Genomic DNA, 16,218 nt, shown 5'->3' on the forward strand with positions numbered 1-16,218 from the left:
TCCGCAACATCTGTCAGTCACTAAGCAAGCTAAAGACTGTTTATATGAGACTGTTACTGTGCCTTGGATACTGCAAGCACTTAAGTAAAGTTGTTCAAGTTCAAGTTAAATCTTCTTGTGGACCTTCAGTCATTTCATGCACCTATCGTTACTGGGAAGGGCGGCGATAGGCCGGAACATTGATTCAGCATACCAGCCCTCAGCCTGGCATCACGAACTATAGGGTTAACATTAACCCCTCATATACCATACCACCACTACCATACACCCCCCAAGGGCTACCACAGGTCCGACTGCTAAGACCCATGCAATCTTGAGAAAGGGGACCTGGGTCCTCTGTCGTAAAGGGGCAACAAAGAAAAGTGCACTGGTGCACATATTTTCTGGCAAATAATTATTTTTTTATTTTTTATTTTTGACATTTTGCATAACAACAAGAACATTGAACAACATGTATGCAACAGCGAGAGGTATACTGCAAAAAGTGCAAACAATATGCTCTCAGACAAAAACAGTAAAAAGTCCGAGAGTAAATAGGAAACAATTGTCCATTAGGCATCGGCTATAGGTCCGACGGCAGCCAGGGCTCCTTGGAGGGCATTGAAAGGGAGACATAAAAATGTATTAACATTTGTGAATATACACTATCTTTACTCATTAATGATAAAGGGAGATTAGAAAAAGTCTGAGGCTGCTACTAAGGTTTAGCAAGGAGAGGTTCTAAGTTAAGGGGGATGTAGGTGGTAACATCAGCAGTCACCTCAACCCTCAGGTACCTAAACTGTTTGACCACCTTTAGGCGGCACTGGAATGGACAATGGGAGTTGGTAATGCACAGACAGAAGCATCAATGAATATTTAGCCAAGATGGAGCCAACGGAGTCAAGTAGGTGAAACTGCCAACAAAGGCTGCTCTGCATCAACGAAATACACCTGAGTGCCACCATTGTTTTTTCATCCAGAGCACCATGGGTAACATTGGGGCAACATGCCCCTGCCTTAGCAAAAGGGCCTTAAAATATTTAAATTGGTACAGCATACAACAGCCGTACCATGAAACTCATGAAACCTCAGAGGGCCATCCAGTCCTGGAAGCTTCCTTGGTATGTCACGGATGGCTTTCTCAATCTCCACTCCAGAGGGGCATTAAATGCATTAGCTTGAACCTCCTTTAGTGGAGTAGGAGGGAGAGTGCAGAAGAAAGAGGAAAACTCTCTTGGGAGGAATACAGATTCCTGTAGAAGTCCTGAAAAACCCAGTTAAAGGGGTATTCCAGGCAAAAACTTTTTTTTATATATCAACTGGCTCCGGAAAGTTAAACAGATTTGTAAATTACTTCTATTAAAAAATCTTAATCCTTCCAATAGTTATTAGCTTCTGAAGTTTTCTGTCTAACTGCTCAATGATGATGTCACGTCCCGGGAGCTGTGCATGATGGGAGAATATCCCCATAGGAACTGCACAGCTCCCGGGACGTGAGTCATCAGAAAGCCGTTAGACAGAAAACAGCAACTCAACTTCAGAAGCTAATAACTATTGGAAGGATTAAGATTTTTAATAAAGTAATTTACAAATCTGTTTAACTTTCCACAGCCAGTTGATATATAAAAAAAAGTTTTGGCCTGGAATACCCCTTTAATGTCAGAAGGGGCAGTGAACACTCGTTCTTTAGTACATGGGATGAAAGTAAAAGGTTGACTTGCTTTAGCAATGTATACCAAAAGGATACCATTCTTATCTCAAACTCAAATAAGACTGCCTCCCTGTCTGCACCCTTTTTTGTACCTGCTGCTTTTCCTTGATTGAAAGAGCCCTCTTGCGATTTAACCCAAGCCCTGGTTCCGATGTGCGATCTCTGAGATCCTCGCCTCCGTAAGCTGCACCTCCCTTTTGAGAGCCAACTCCCAGTCTCGATAGATAGCCCTCTGACTCACATTGCCAGCAATTAAAGCCCCTTTTATCATGGCTTTGTACGCATTCTCTTGTGCCAATGAGTCAGGGTGGGTACCATTATACTCCCAGTAGCTATCGTGAAATAATTTAAGGGCCTCAGACACTGCTATGGATGCCAGCCACCCAGGGTGCATGTGCCACAACGTAGAAGAAGGAAAGGGCCAAGACTTAATGTAAAAATCAGGGCAGAGTGGACTTAAATCTCTCTCTTAGTACACTTAACTTCACATACCATAGGCAAAAAGTCAGAAGAAGCTAAAGCTATGTTTATTCTTGAGAAAGTTTTGTAAACCAAGAAATAAGAATACCTGGTTGAATATTTCCAATGCCAGACATCCTGCAGGCCCATAGCTGAAAACCACATAGCAAGGTGATGAGAGGCAAGATCAGCGCCGTTCGTGCAATATGAAACCGTATTAGGCACAGCGTTGAAGTCACCTATAAACATGACAGAAGCAGAGGGGAGAGAGGCAAGTTTAGTCATTAGTAACTTCAAGAGGGACAGAGTGAAAGGAGGAGGCATTTGGATATTAGAAAAATATTAAATAACACAATGTAAATAAGCAAGTATAAACCTTCTGCCCTGTTACATGGGTCTCCTGCAAGCAGATAATGTGTGGTAAGTTTTTCTTGACAAAATCGAAACAGAGAGCCTGCTTAAATTTCAAGTTAACATTCCAACTAACGACCTTGAGAGTACCCATTTGCAAAAGATAGGCAGCCAATAAATGGCTGCCTATCTTTAAGCAGAAAATTAAATCCATTATAACTCCCTCTCTAACACTAAACAGAGCTACAAATTCAGACCTAGATCCTAAAAAATACAAACCAGTCTGGAGCTGAAGGGCAAGGTACAACAGGACCCCAAGTGCAAGGGTGTCAGAGGCAGGGACCTGAAAAGACACTTAGCTGGTTGCTCCTCAGGACTCTTCTGGAAGAGTTAATGTAAGGTATAGCCTCACCACACTCACTCTGTCCCTCAGTGGATCAGACTTCTGTTGTTATCAGAAAAAAGAGGAGCCACCTGGGAAGCGACACACACAGCTCATTGCAGCCTGAATTGCTGGCCGAGATCCCTCTCGAAATGGCACCTCCCATGTGGTGATGGTCATGCTGAGCAGGGAAGAAGAGACAGCAGGGAGCAGCAGCAGAGCTCACACACCTAAACCAGGGAGAAGAGAGGGACACAAAAAGTCACCAGGAGCCTCAGCTGAAGGGAGAAGAAGACGGAGGCATGCACCACACTTTCCCACTGACTGCAGGAGCCAGGCTGGCTGGGCTCGCGGTCCAGAGGAGCACACACAGTGACAGGACTGGGACTGCAAGGCAGCAGGAGGTATCTCAAGATAACAGGTACCCCTCACAAAGCAGCAGGTAAATTGGTTCATAACACCTTAATAATATAAAGTAGTATGTAAAAGTTTAGGCACCCTTGACAATTTCCATGATTTTCATGTACAATAATTGGGTGTTTGGATCAGCAACTTAATTTCTGAAAGACACAATAATATTTCAGTAGCTAAATGAGGTTTATTGGATGAACAAAAAATGTGCAATCTGCATCAAAATGAAAGTATCTAGGTGCATAAATTTGTGTCCCCTTGTCATTTTGTTTAGGTAAATACCTGTAACTACCGAGCATTGATTTATTGGAACAGACAGTTGGTTTTGTGGCTCATTAAGCTTCACAGACAGGTGCATCCAATCATGAGAAAAGGTATTTAAGGTGACCAATGGCAAGTTGTTGTTCTCTTTGACTCCCTCTAAAAAGTGTCAACATGGGGGCATTAAAACAACTCTCAAATGACCTGAAAACAAAGATTGTTCAACATTATGGTTTAGAAGAAGGCTACAAAAAGCTATTGCAGTGGCCAGAAGTATCAGGTCAATTAAAATATCGCAGAGGCAAAGTCGAAGGATGGTGAGAACAGTCAAAAACAGCCCTAAGATCACCTCCAAAGACCTACAACATCTTCCTGCAGATGGTGTCACTGTGCATTATTCAACAACAGCACACTTTTCACAAGCTGTATGGAAGAGTAACGCGGAAGAAGCCATTTCTGTACACATGCCACATGCAACAGAGTTGCTTGAGGTACAGTGGGGATTAAATGTTTGGGCACCCCAGGTTAAAATTTGTATTAATGTGCATAAAGAATAAATAATCAAAATAACAGAAAACAAAAAAATGCTAAAGTTTGGGCACCCTGCAGAATTTATAGCATGCACTGCCCCCTTTGCAAAGCTGAGACCTGCCAGTGTCATGGATTGTTCTCAATCATCATTTGGGAAGACCAGGTGATGTCAATCTCAAAGGTTTTAAATGCCCAGACTCATCTGACCTTGCCCCAACAATCAGCACAATGGGTTCTTCTAAACAGTTGTCTAGAAATTTGAAACTGAAAATAGTTGACGCTCACAAAGCTGGAGAAGGCTATAAGAAGATAGCAAAACGTTTTTCGATGTCAATATCATCTGTTCAGAATGTAATTTAGAAATGGCAGTCATCAGGAACAGTGGAAGTTAAAGCAAGATCTGGAGGACTAAAAAAAATATCAGACAGAACAGCTCGCAGGATTGTGAGAAAAACAATTCAAAACCCACATTTGACTGCACAATCCGTCCAGAAAGATCTGGAAGACACTGGAGTTGTGGTACACTATTCCACTATAAAGAGATACTTGTACAAATATGGTCTTCATGGAAGAGTCATCAGAAGAAAACCTCTTCTATGTCTTCACCACAAAAATCAGCATTTGAACTCTGCAAATGAACATATAGACAAGCCTGATGCATTTTGGAAACAATTCCTGTGGACCGATGAAGTTAAAATTTAACTTATTTGGCCTGAATGAGCAAAGGTACGTTTGGAGAAGAAAGGGAACATAATTTATTGAAAATAACCTCTGTCCAACTGTTAAGCATGGGGGTGGATCAATCATGCTTTGGGGTTGTATCGAAGCCTGTGGCACAGGGAACATCTCACGAGTAGATGGAAAAATTGATTCAATAATATTTCAGCAAATTTTGGATGCTAACTTGATGCCATCTGTGAAAAAGCTGTTAAAGAGAGGAAAAAAGTTAAAGAGAGGATAGCTTCTACAAATGATCCTAAACACACCTCGAAATCCACGAGGGATTACATTAAGAGGCGTAAACTGAAGGTCTTGCCATGGCCTTCACAATCTCCTGACCTCAACATAATTGAAAATCTATGGATAGACCTTAAAAGAGCAGTGCATGACAGACAGCCCAGAAATCTCAAAGAACTGGAAGACTTTTGTAAGGAAGAATGGACAAAGATACCTCAAAAAAGAATTGAAAGACTCTTGGCTGGCTACAAAAAGCGTTTACAAGCTGTGATACTTGCCAAAGGGGGCAGTACAAGATATTAACTCTGCAGGGTGCCCAAACTTTTGTAGACGCCATTTTTTTGTTTTCTGTTATTTTGAAAGTGTAAATGATGGAAATAAAATTTTACTTTTGTTGACATATTATAAGAATGTCTAATCTGTAATGTGTTGCCTTTTGGAGATTTTTCCATCTTTCCTTGGCTTCTTTATGCACACGAATACACATTTTTATCTGGGGTGCCCAAACTTTTGATCCCCACTGTATGCAAACACACATTTGGAAAAGCCAGCTTCATTTTGGAAGAAGGTGCTGTGGACTGATGAAATAAAGTTGTAGTTATTTGGTCATAACAAGGGGCATTCTGCATGGCGTCAAAAGAATACAGCGTTCAAAGACAAACACTTGCTCCCCAAAGTAAAATTTGGTGGGGGTTCCATCATGCTGTGGGGCTGTGTGGGCAGTGTCGATACTGGGAGTCTTGTTATAGTTGAGGTTTGCATGGATTGTGCTCAATATCAGCAGATACCTGAAAATAATGTAGAGGAATCAGTCACAAAGTTGAAATTACCCCGGGGTTAGATATTTTTCTTAACAAGACAACGACCCAAAACATTGCTCAAAATTTACTCTGGCATTTATGCAGAGGAACAAGTACAATGTTCTGGAATGGCCATCCTACTCCCCAGACCTGAATATCATTGACAATCTGTGGTGCGATATGAAGCGGACTGTCCATCAAACCTAACTGAACTAGAGATGTTTTGTAAGGAGGAATAGTTTAAAATACCTTCATCTATATTCCAGACACCCATTACAGTCTATAGGAAGTGTCTAGAGGCCGTTATTTCTGCTAAAGGCTGCTCAGCTAAACAGATATTTCTGTTGGGGTGTCAAAATGTATGCACCGGTATGTATCTATTTTCGTTTGGTGCAGATTGCACATTTTCTGTTCATCCAAAGGACCTTATTTCACTACTGAAATATTATTGTGTCTTTCAGATATTTGATCCAAACACCCAATTATTAATAAATGAAAATCATGGAAATTGTCAGGAGTACCTAAACCTTTGCATAAGACTTTATTTGAAAGATAATAAAAAAAATGTAGTCAAATATTTAGCTCTAATATACTGGACTGGGTATGAAATGTGATATATAATGGAAAAAGTGCTACAATCAATACTATGACCACGATCTACCTGTTAGCCTTTTGGTACGATTTTCCATAAAAACTAAAGGGTAACTGCATTTATTGCATATTTTTTAATAAACCAGTTAACATAAATGTCCTTTTTAATAATCAATTGCATGGTCATTTTACAGTAAAACTAAAAAGTGGCTGTAATTCTGAGGCAGGAATGCTTTCATATATTCATGAAATCACTTTGAAATTGATGCTGTGTCCTGGGTAGTAAAATTTTATATGCTAAAATTTCACTTTTAAATGTATTTGTAATGCCGTAATATGTGCAAAGTGTTTCTGTTCAGGTCCCAGCAGACATAAAACAAAGAAGCATTTTATACTTTGATGCCTGCCTGACAACCGCGAAAACATAAATTGATGAGAAGCAACGTAAACGGGTAAAAAGTCTACAAGCGTGATTAAAGGTTATTTAAAGAACATTAATCGTAAAGGAAGGTGTATAAAACCTGTTTTAATGAAACAGGTATTGAGATAAAATGAAACGATTCAACTAAACAGGAATACAAGTTACAGCAAAACTGTATTTGAATTTAATTTCCTAGATCAGTGTAGATTTAGTAAAAGGGAAAAAGAAGAGGCTCATAAAGAGAAAAAAGAATAACATAGTGAGGTAACATACTGGGGCTCCAGGTGGTTCTGGTGTAGGTCTGGCATATGTGTAAGACTTGTTAGTACTGCATTTACCATTTAAGATTTTGCAGAAGTAGGTATTTTGGATATAGAGGACATGTGTAGGGGCGTAGCTATAGGAGATGCAAAGGTAGCAGTCATATCAGGGCCCTAGTGCCTAGGGGGGCCCGAAAGCCCATCTGACCCATAAGAGAACAGTATTATAATCGGCCCAAGGGACCCTGTTGCAGTTTATGCATCGGGGCCCAGAAGGTACAAGTTACGCCTCTCGACATGTAGATTTGGACACAAGATTGTGGGACTGGTGCATGGGAATGGTATAATATATACTTATTGATGATGAGGCAATCCTGTCTTGTGGAACACTGACCAATGGGGTGTCACCTTGGCGTCTACATTCTGCTGAGCCTGGCATTTTATGCTTTCAGTTGCCACTCTGACCTTGCTTGTGAAAGAGTGTACTTTCCAGCTAGCTTACTACTGCATGTTATTCTGTATTCTAAATCTTAGACTTTGATATTCGTTTAACCCTTTGTCTGACTATTTGGCACTTTTGTAGTTCTGTTGGCTATTGGAACCTGCTTGCTTACAATTCTATCATTGTTTCCCTCTGTGTTTTGTATCTTGTACATGTTAATCCATTGTTTCTCTACCGTTTCTCTCTGACCTGTAATGTATTGTGTATTGTTTATTATTTTGACGTGCGACACCCCTGCACTTAGTCTGGAGCAGGGACTGGCCCCAAGTTGCGGAATCGCCATTTATTGCGACAGTGGATCTGGGTGAAAGCCAGAGTAAACTGTTCCCTGCCCATATGTGACAATAACATCTAAAAATGCAAACGCTTAATGTGAATATTGCGCTCATTAGAGGTGGTTGTGCAGACCAGGTACAACATTGGACAACATACAACAGATAGATGGAAATCCCTGCAGAATGGCAAACAACAATTGTATAGCAATCCAGACTCTTCCTCCAAGTAATGATGCGATTAAAACAGGGGCTGGGAGCTCCTCATGTTAGACATTGAGGCATGCTTATCACCCACAATGCGATGCATTTCGCAGCAAGAAGGCTTTATTAGGCCCGATTGTTAAGTTATGCGCCCACATGCGAGCCCCAGTCCGTCACTCACCTGGTGCTTCTCCTGCCCCCGCCTCTGCCTCTCTGCTCCGGCGCACGTGTCCCCGTCCCCTAGGGCGCGCACGCGCCGGAGCTTTAAGATTTAATGGGCCAGTGCGCTCATTAGTTTAATTCACCTGTGGCTCATTGATAAATTCCTCCAAACTCCTCACTTCCCTGCCGGAACTTTGTTGCCTTGAGCCTGAGAGAAAGCATTCCTGTTATTGCCTTGCCATGTATCTTATCCTTTGCTCTGTGACCTGACATTGCTCCTTGCCGCCTGTCTACTGACCATTTGCCAAGTTCCTGACTATGCTACTGTGACACCTGCCCTGACGTTCTGCTATCCTGACTACAAGCTGTTTATCCCTCCTGTGCCTCGCATCTCGTCCGCCGCCTGTGTGGTTGAGCCGTGCCAGGGGTAGTGACCTTAGATTCCGCTCCCTGGTATGGTCCAAGCCATCTGCCACACAGGTCCAGCGGATCCACATCCACCGGGGTTACTGTCTTCTGAAACGTGAGTGTAACAGTAATGCATCCCGCTGAGGTACCCCTGCCTGAAGTCTCAGATCTTCCCTCCGTTGTGGTACGTCAGTCGCAGCAGTTGGCCCTACAGGCGCAGTAACTTTCTCAACTTTCTGCTATGATGCAACAGCTTTTGGCCTTACATCAGCAGCAGGTACCGCAACCTGGCCCACTCCCACCTACGGTTCATGCAGTGTTTTCTGGCTCCCAGCTACGTCTGCCGTTACCTTTCAAGTATGATGGGGATTCCAAGTCATGCAGAGGCTTCGTTACACAGTGCTCCATGCACTTGGAGCTCATATCTGAACTGTTTCCGATGGAACGTGGTAAGGTGGCCTTTGTCATCTATCTACTGTCTGGAAAAGCCCTGGCCTGGGCTACACCCCTTTGGGACCGTGGTGATCCGGTGTCCTCCAATTTGTCAGACTTCTTGGCAGAATTTCGCAGTGTCATTGAGGAACCCGCACGTGCCTCTTCTGCTGAGACGGCTTTGCTGAACCTCTGTCAAGGTTCCGTTGGTGACTACGCAGTTCAATTCACTCTTGCCTCAGAACTTGCATGGAATGATGAGGCTTTGTGTGTCACATTCAAAAAAGGACTGTCAATCAGCATTAAAGATGCCCTCACAGCACATGATCCTCTATCCTCTTTGACAGAACTTCTGCACTTGGCTACTCGCATTGATGTGCGTTTTGCTGAGAGACAGGAGGAACTGTGCTTAGAGAGGGAACCTGTTTGAACAAGGATATATCCTCATCTCGCGCTCGTGTTTCAACGTCCACCTCTTCTGTTTCCTGCAGCTCTTGCCGCAGGGGCTATGCAAGTGGATCGTTCTCGTCTTAAGTAACAGAAGAGGTCAAAACGACGTAGGGAGAATTTGTGCTTTTATTGTGCTAGCCTGTAGCACTTCCTCAAGGAGTGTACAGTTCGCCCACAGCGTCCAAGAAACGCTCGCACCTAGGGTTTGTGGGAGAGGCGTCCCTGGGTGTGAATACTACCTCTCCACGCTTAACTATTTCTGTACAAGTCTTCGCTTCAGCCAAGTCTTCCTTCAGCACTACAGGATTTTTGGATTCTGGATCAGCAGGTGACTTTATTGATGCTTCTTTGGTCCACAAGTATCATCTTCCCCTTATTCAACTTGCCAAGCCCTTGTTCATCTCCTCTGTTAATGGACAAAATCTGAACTGTATGGTTCACTTCCGTACTGAATCTGTTGTCATGCAAGTAGGAGTATTGCACAAAGAAAAATTGAATTCTATGTTCTACCACACTGTACTTCAGAGATTCTTCTTGGTCTTCCTTGGTTGCAACGCCATTCTCCGCATCTGGATTGGAGAACTGGAGAGATTATTTGTTGGAGACAATCCTGTCAAAATCTTTGCCTCCAACCAGTTCATCCTAAAGTATTTTCTCATCTTCCTCCTTTACCTGGCCTGCCACCACCTTACCAAGATTTCCTTTTAAGAAATAGGCTGAATCTCTGCCTCCTCATCGTCTTTATGACTGCCCTATTGATCTTCTGCCTGGTACCACTCCTCCTCATGAAAGGATATACCCTATATTGGTTCCTGAGACCAAAGCCATGGCTGAGTATATCCAGGAGAATCTCCAAAGGGGATTTATCTGTAAGTCCTCTTCTCCTGCTGGAGCTGGTTTCTTCTTTGTAGGGAAGAAGGATGGCTCACAGGGGACTTAACAAAATTATGGTCAAGAACCGTTACCCTCTACTCTCATCTCAGAACTTTTTGACCGTCTACGTGGTGCCAAGGTCTTCTCCAAGTTGGACTTACATGGAGCATATAACCTCATTTGTATCCGGGAGATGGAAAATGACCTTCAATGCTCGTGACGGATATTTTGAGTATCTCGTAATGGCTTTTGGTCTCTGCAATGCTCCAGCCGTTTTTCAAGAGATTGTTAATTATATTTTCCGTGATCTTCTCTACACCTGTGTTGTCGTATACCCAGATTACATCCTGATCTTCTCTTCCAACTTAGAGTAGCATCGTACTCATGTTCGTCTGGTTCTTCAGCAACTACGGAAAAATCATCTCTATGCCAAATTGGAGAAATGCCTGTTTGAGAAATCTAGTCTTCAGTTTCTTAGCTACATTGTCTCTCATCAGGGCCTGCAGATGGATCCAGAGTAATTGTCTGCAGTATTGAATTGGCCTCGTCCTTCGGGCCTACATGCTATTCAACGATTTCTGGGATTCGCAAACTATTATCATCAATTCATCCCACATTTTTCATCCTTGGTTGCTCCAATTGTGGCTCTCACTAAGAAGGCATCTAATCCTAAGTCTTGGCCTCAAGAGTCTGAAGAGGCCTTCTCCCGTTTAAAGTCTGCATTTGCCTTTGATCCCGTGCTTACAAGACCTGATCCGAAGAGGCCCTTTGCTTTGGAGGTTGATGCCTCATCTATTGGAGCGGGTGCAGTTCTTACTCAGAAAAACGCAAAGGGCAATACTGTAACTTGTGGGTTCTTCTCCAAGATCTTCTCTCCTGCTGAGAGGAATTACTCCATTAGAGATCGTGAACTCCTCCTCAAGCTAGCTTTGGAGGAATGGCGACATTTATTGGAAGGTTCTTCTCATCCGGTCAGCATCTACTCCGACCATAAAAATCTTCTATACCTTCAGTCAGCTCAGCGTTTGAACCCCCGCCAGGCAAGGTGGTCCCTGTTCTTTTCTGGGTTCAACTTCTTCATTCACTTCCGTCCAGCAGACAAGAACATCAGGGCTGATGCTCTCTCCAGGTCCTCTGACATCATTGGTTTGGACTCCACGCCTAGGCATATTATTCCTCCTGACCGTTTGATTCCTGCCGCTCCGGCAAGTTCCTCTGGGAAAATCCTTTCTGCCTGCCAGATTCAGATGTAAGGTCCTGAAATGGGGTCATTCTTCCTTGACAGCAGGACATCCTGGAATACGCAAGACTCTACTTCTTATCTCCCGACTCTACTGGTGGCCACATCTTGAATGGTGTTTCTGATTTTGTCCGTTCCTGTGTAACTTGTGTCCATGACAAAACTCCTCGACAGAGACCTGCAGGACTCTTACAGCCTTTACCCATTCAGGAAACTCCCTGGTCCCATATCGCCATGGATTTCATCACCGATTTGCCACCATCTCATAATAACACTGTCATCTGGGTTGTTGTAAATCGGTTTTCCAAGATGGCTCATTTCATTCCTCTACCAGGTCTTCCTTCTGCCCCGCAACTGGCGAAGTACTGCCTGATGAAGCTGCTTTCCTGCAGCGAAACGTGTTGCATCTTGTGAAATAAACTACTTTGATTTTATCTGATCTCCATTCGTTTTGTATCCTGCGCCACGTGGAGCTGGCGTTCTCCTTGAAGCCAGACCGATTGAATTTTGTTTACATGGTCTTCCTCAGCATATCGTTTCAGATCAAGGTGTGCAGTTTGTCTCTAAGTTCTGGCGAGCCCTTTGTAACCGTCTGGACATCAATCTGGACTTCTCCTCTGCCTACCACCCTCAGTCCAACGGTCAGGTGGAGAGGGTTAATCAAATCCTGGAGACTTATGTTTCAGCTCGCTGAGACGATTGGGTCGACATTCTCCCCTTGGCTGAATTCTCATATAATCATTAGGATTCCGAGTCCACAAGGTCGTCCCCCTTTTTTGTTGTCTACAGACTCCATCCCCATCCTCCTCTTCCTTTCCCAGTTTCCTCCAGTGTGCCTGCTGTATATGAGCTGGTCCGTGACTTCTCTACCATCTAGCAACAGACCCGACAGTCGTTATCCCAGGCTTCTTCACGCATGAAGGTGCAAGCGGATAAAAGTAGAAGACCTCCTCCGTCCTTCTCTCCTGGTGACATGGTGTGGCTTTCTTCCAAGTACATCCGCTTCAAGATACCCTGTTACAAGCTCGGTCCTCGCTACCTTGGTCGCTTCCAGATTCTACAAAAAATCAACCCTGTCTCCTACAAACTCTGTCTACCTGCTACATTACGTATTCCCAATTCCTTCCACGTCCCTCTCCTCAAGCCTCTTGTCATAAACCAGTTTTCTAAGACAGATCTTGTCCCCAAACCTGTCTCCGGCTCTTCTGACATCTTCAAGGTTAGAGAAATTCTTGCAACAAAAACTGTGAAAGGTAAACAATTTTTTTCTGGTAAACTGGAAGAGTTACGGTTCTGAGGAGATATCTTGGGAGCCTGAGGAGAATATCCTGGACCATGACCTTCTCAGGTTTTCTGACTCGTAAAAGGAGGGGGAGACCAAAGGGGGGGTACTGTTACATTATGCGCTCCAGCCACACATGCTGGCCGTGAGCGCATGGTCCTGTTACCTGCTGTTGCCGGTGGGGCTGGGACTCGCATCGCAGGACGTTCCGTCACTCACCTGGTGCTTCTCCTGTCCCCGCCTCTGTCTCTCTGCTCCAGCACGCATGTCCCCATCCCCTAGGGCGCACGCGCGCTGGAGCTTTAAGATTTAAAGGGCCAGTGCGCTCATTAGTGTAATTCACCTGTGGCTCATTGATAAATTCCTCCACCCTCCTCACTTCCCTGCTGGATCTTTGTTGCCTTAAGCCTGAGAGAAAACATTCCTGTCATTGTCTTGCCGTGTATCTGATCCTTTGCTCTGTGACCTGACCTTGCTCCTTGCCCTCTGCCTAATGACCATTTGCTAAGTTCCTGACTACGCTACTGTGCTGCCTTCCCTGACCTTCTGCTTTCCTGACTGAGCTGTCTTATCCCTCCTGTGCCTCGCATCTCCTCAGCCGCCTGTGTGGTCAAGCAGTGCCAGGGGTATAGACCTGGGTGCCGCCTGCCGCAGCAAGTCCATCCCGCTTTGCGGCGGGCTCTGGTGAAAACCAGCAGCACCTTAGATTCCACGCCCTGGTACGGTCCGAGACATTTGCCACACAGGTCCAGCGGATCCACATCCACCGGGGTTCCTGTCTTCTGAAACGTGAGTGTTACACCGACTACGTGGTCTTGCCATGAAATGTTTTGTATTGCTAGTAATAACTTGTCTGAATGTCTAACCCGACATTCAGCACCTGTTTTAATCCCATTATTACTTTGAAAAAAAGTCTGTATTTCCCTTTGTAATTGATTGCAGTCTTACAGTGAATCATATCTGTACTGAACCTTTATATGTTCATACATGGTTATTAGATGATCCCTAAGGTTTTTTTTTTTACCCTTTATTTGCTGTGTATTTGTTCTTCATTGTTCACCTTGTGCTCCTTTTCTTTATATTAGCGATCCTGTAGGTCTTCGTACATTTCTGACAAACTGTAGATGCAGCTAAATACTAATACAAGGTTGATGTGAAGGAGTGGTACAAGAGACATAGACTGAAGACACCCAGGAGAGTATGCAGCGCAAAAATTCATCAAAGTTTGCATAGCATGTGTTATCTGTCTCCATCTATGTAAAATTCCCAGGTTAAAGGCGACCACTATTTTTAAACAAGCAATGGCTTATGAAAATCTGCCCCTAACAGAGCTTATAGCACAGGAATACATTTTCAATAGCTGCGTAGATACATATGTGACATATGTGTATAGTACAGTTAAACATACATTTTACTTGGGAAATTAAGGATCATAGTGGTTAGTGGTCTGTTAGCTTTCATGTTGAATTTCAGATCCAGGGGGTGCATTTTAAAGGGGTACTCCAGAAAGTGCCAGAAAGTTATACAGATTTGTAAATGACTTCTATTTAAAAATCTTAATCCTTCCAGCACTTATCAGCTGCTGTGGGCTCCAGAGGGAGTTGAGTTGTTCTTTTCTGTCTGACCACAGTGCTCTCTGCTGACATCTATGTCTGTGTCCGTAACTGTCAAGAGCAGTATAAGTTTGCTATGTGGATTTGCGCCTGCTCTGGAGAATTGCTGACATGGACAGAGGTGTCAGCAGAGAGCATTGTGGTCAGACTGAAAAGAAATTCAAAAAGAAAATAACTTCCTGTGAAGCATACAGCAGCTAATAAGTGCTGGAAGGATTACAATTTTTAAATAGAAGTAATTTACAAATCTGTTTAACTTTCTGGCACCAGTTGATTAAAAAAAATTATTGTTTTCCACCGCAGTGCCCCTTTAAGGTTGCTGTCTTGAGCACCAACTCTTGTTCCATGCCTGTTCAAAAGTAATTTGCTACTTTTATAATTTGATGTTCCATAAACAGACATAGAAGAGTGATCATGAAGTTTGCCAAGTTTAAAATTCTTTTATTTTAAATAGAATGTTTTATCACTTTTCTTTAGTTTGGCAGACAGGCAGCTTGCTCATGAAAAAGGAACACTGTGTTGCATGTAGTGTTCTTTATAGTGTCAAGACTTCCCAATGTACTGTATACTGTGTAGAATTATAGAACAGAAAAGTCCAGTCCAGACATGGGCTCAGTAGCTTGGTGGTTCTCCGTGCTAAAGCGCAATTCTTCAATTGTCACTGTCCTTTCAAACAACTTCCCTTCATGTGATAGTTTATGTGTTCTGTGCCATATTAATAAATCACTAGCTGAGTACCCGGCGTTGTCCGTTTTTTCCTTCCTCATCCTTGTTGGGGAGGAAAATCAACAAAGGATGAAGCTATATCCCATGCTCATATATTTTTGTCATATCCCAACTCCATATCCCGACCCCATTTCCCATCCTCATATCTCAACTTCATATCCCGACCTCATATCCCATCCTCATATCCCGTCCTCATATCCCGACCTTATATCCCGTCTTCATATCCCATCCTTATATCCCATCCTCATATCCCGACCTCATATCTCAACCTCCTATCCGTCCTCATATCTCGACCTCCTATCCCGTCCTCATATGCAGACCTCATATCTCGACCTCATATCCTGACCTCCTATCCCGTCCTCCTATCCCGTCCTCCTATCCCTTCCTCATATCTCAACCTCATATCCCATCCTCATATCTCGACCTCATATTCCGTCCTCATATCCTGTCCTCACATCTCGTCCTCATATCCCGTCCTCATATCCCGACCTCATATCCCATCATCTGATCCCGACCTTATATCCAGACCTCCTATCCCATCCTCCTGTCTCGACCTCATAACCTATCCTCATATCCCGTCCCCATATCCTGACCTCATATCTCGACCTCCTATCCCGACCTCCTATCCCGACCTCATATCAAGTCCTCATATCCTGACTTCCTATCCCGTCCTCCTATCTTGATCTCATATCCCGTCCTCATATCCTGACCTCATATCCCATCCTCATATCTTGACCTCCTATCCCGACCTCCTATGCCGACCTCCTCTCTTTGTGAGATGGGGTGTGGCTTGCAAGCCGGATTGACTTATTCACCAGGAGATGCAGAGTGGAGCTTGTGGAGTAAGGTACTGGAAGTCCCATATACTCGCATGGGACTTGAAACAAAAACCCATCTTTTATGTAAGGGTGTAGGTAAGGGTTAATTTAACTATCAT

General features: G+C 43.6%; 1 long non-coding RNA gene across 1 annotated transcript in view; it reads right to left on the reverse strand.

The window, feature by feature from the left end:
• Window positions 1–390: 390 nt before the first annotated feature.
• The window catches only part of LOC130272619 (uncharacterized), a 62,150-nt gene continuing 46,322 nt past the window's right edge, over window positions 391–16,218 (reverse strand). The window contains exons 2-4 of the long non-coding RNA XR_008843648.1: window positions 2,925–3,115; window positions 2,262–2,391; window positions 391–589 (exon numbers count right to left, since the gene is read on the reverse strand). This is a non-coding gene — a long non-coding RNA (uncharacterized LOC130272619). The remainder of the gene's footprint in view (window positions 590–2,261; window positions 2,392–2,924; window positions 3,116–16,218) is intronic.

Source organism: Hyla sarda, chromosome 5, assembly GCF_029499605.1.
Source record: "Hyla sarda isolate aHylSar1 chromosome 5, aHylSar1.hap1, whole genome shotgun sequence".
NCBI lineage: Eukaryota > Metazoa > Chordata > Amphibia > Anura > Hylidae > Hyla > Hyla sarda.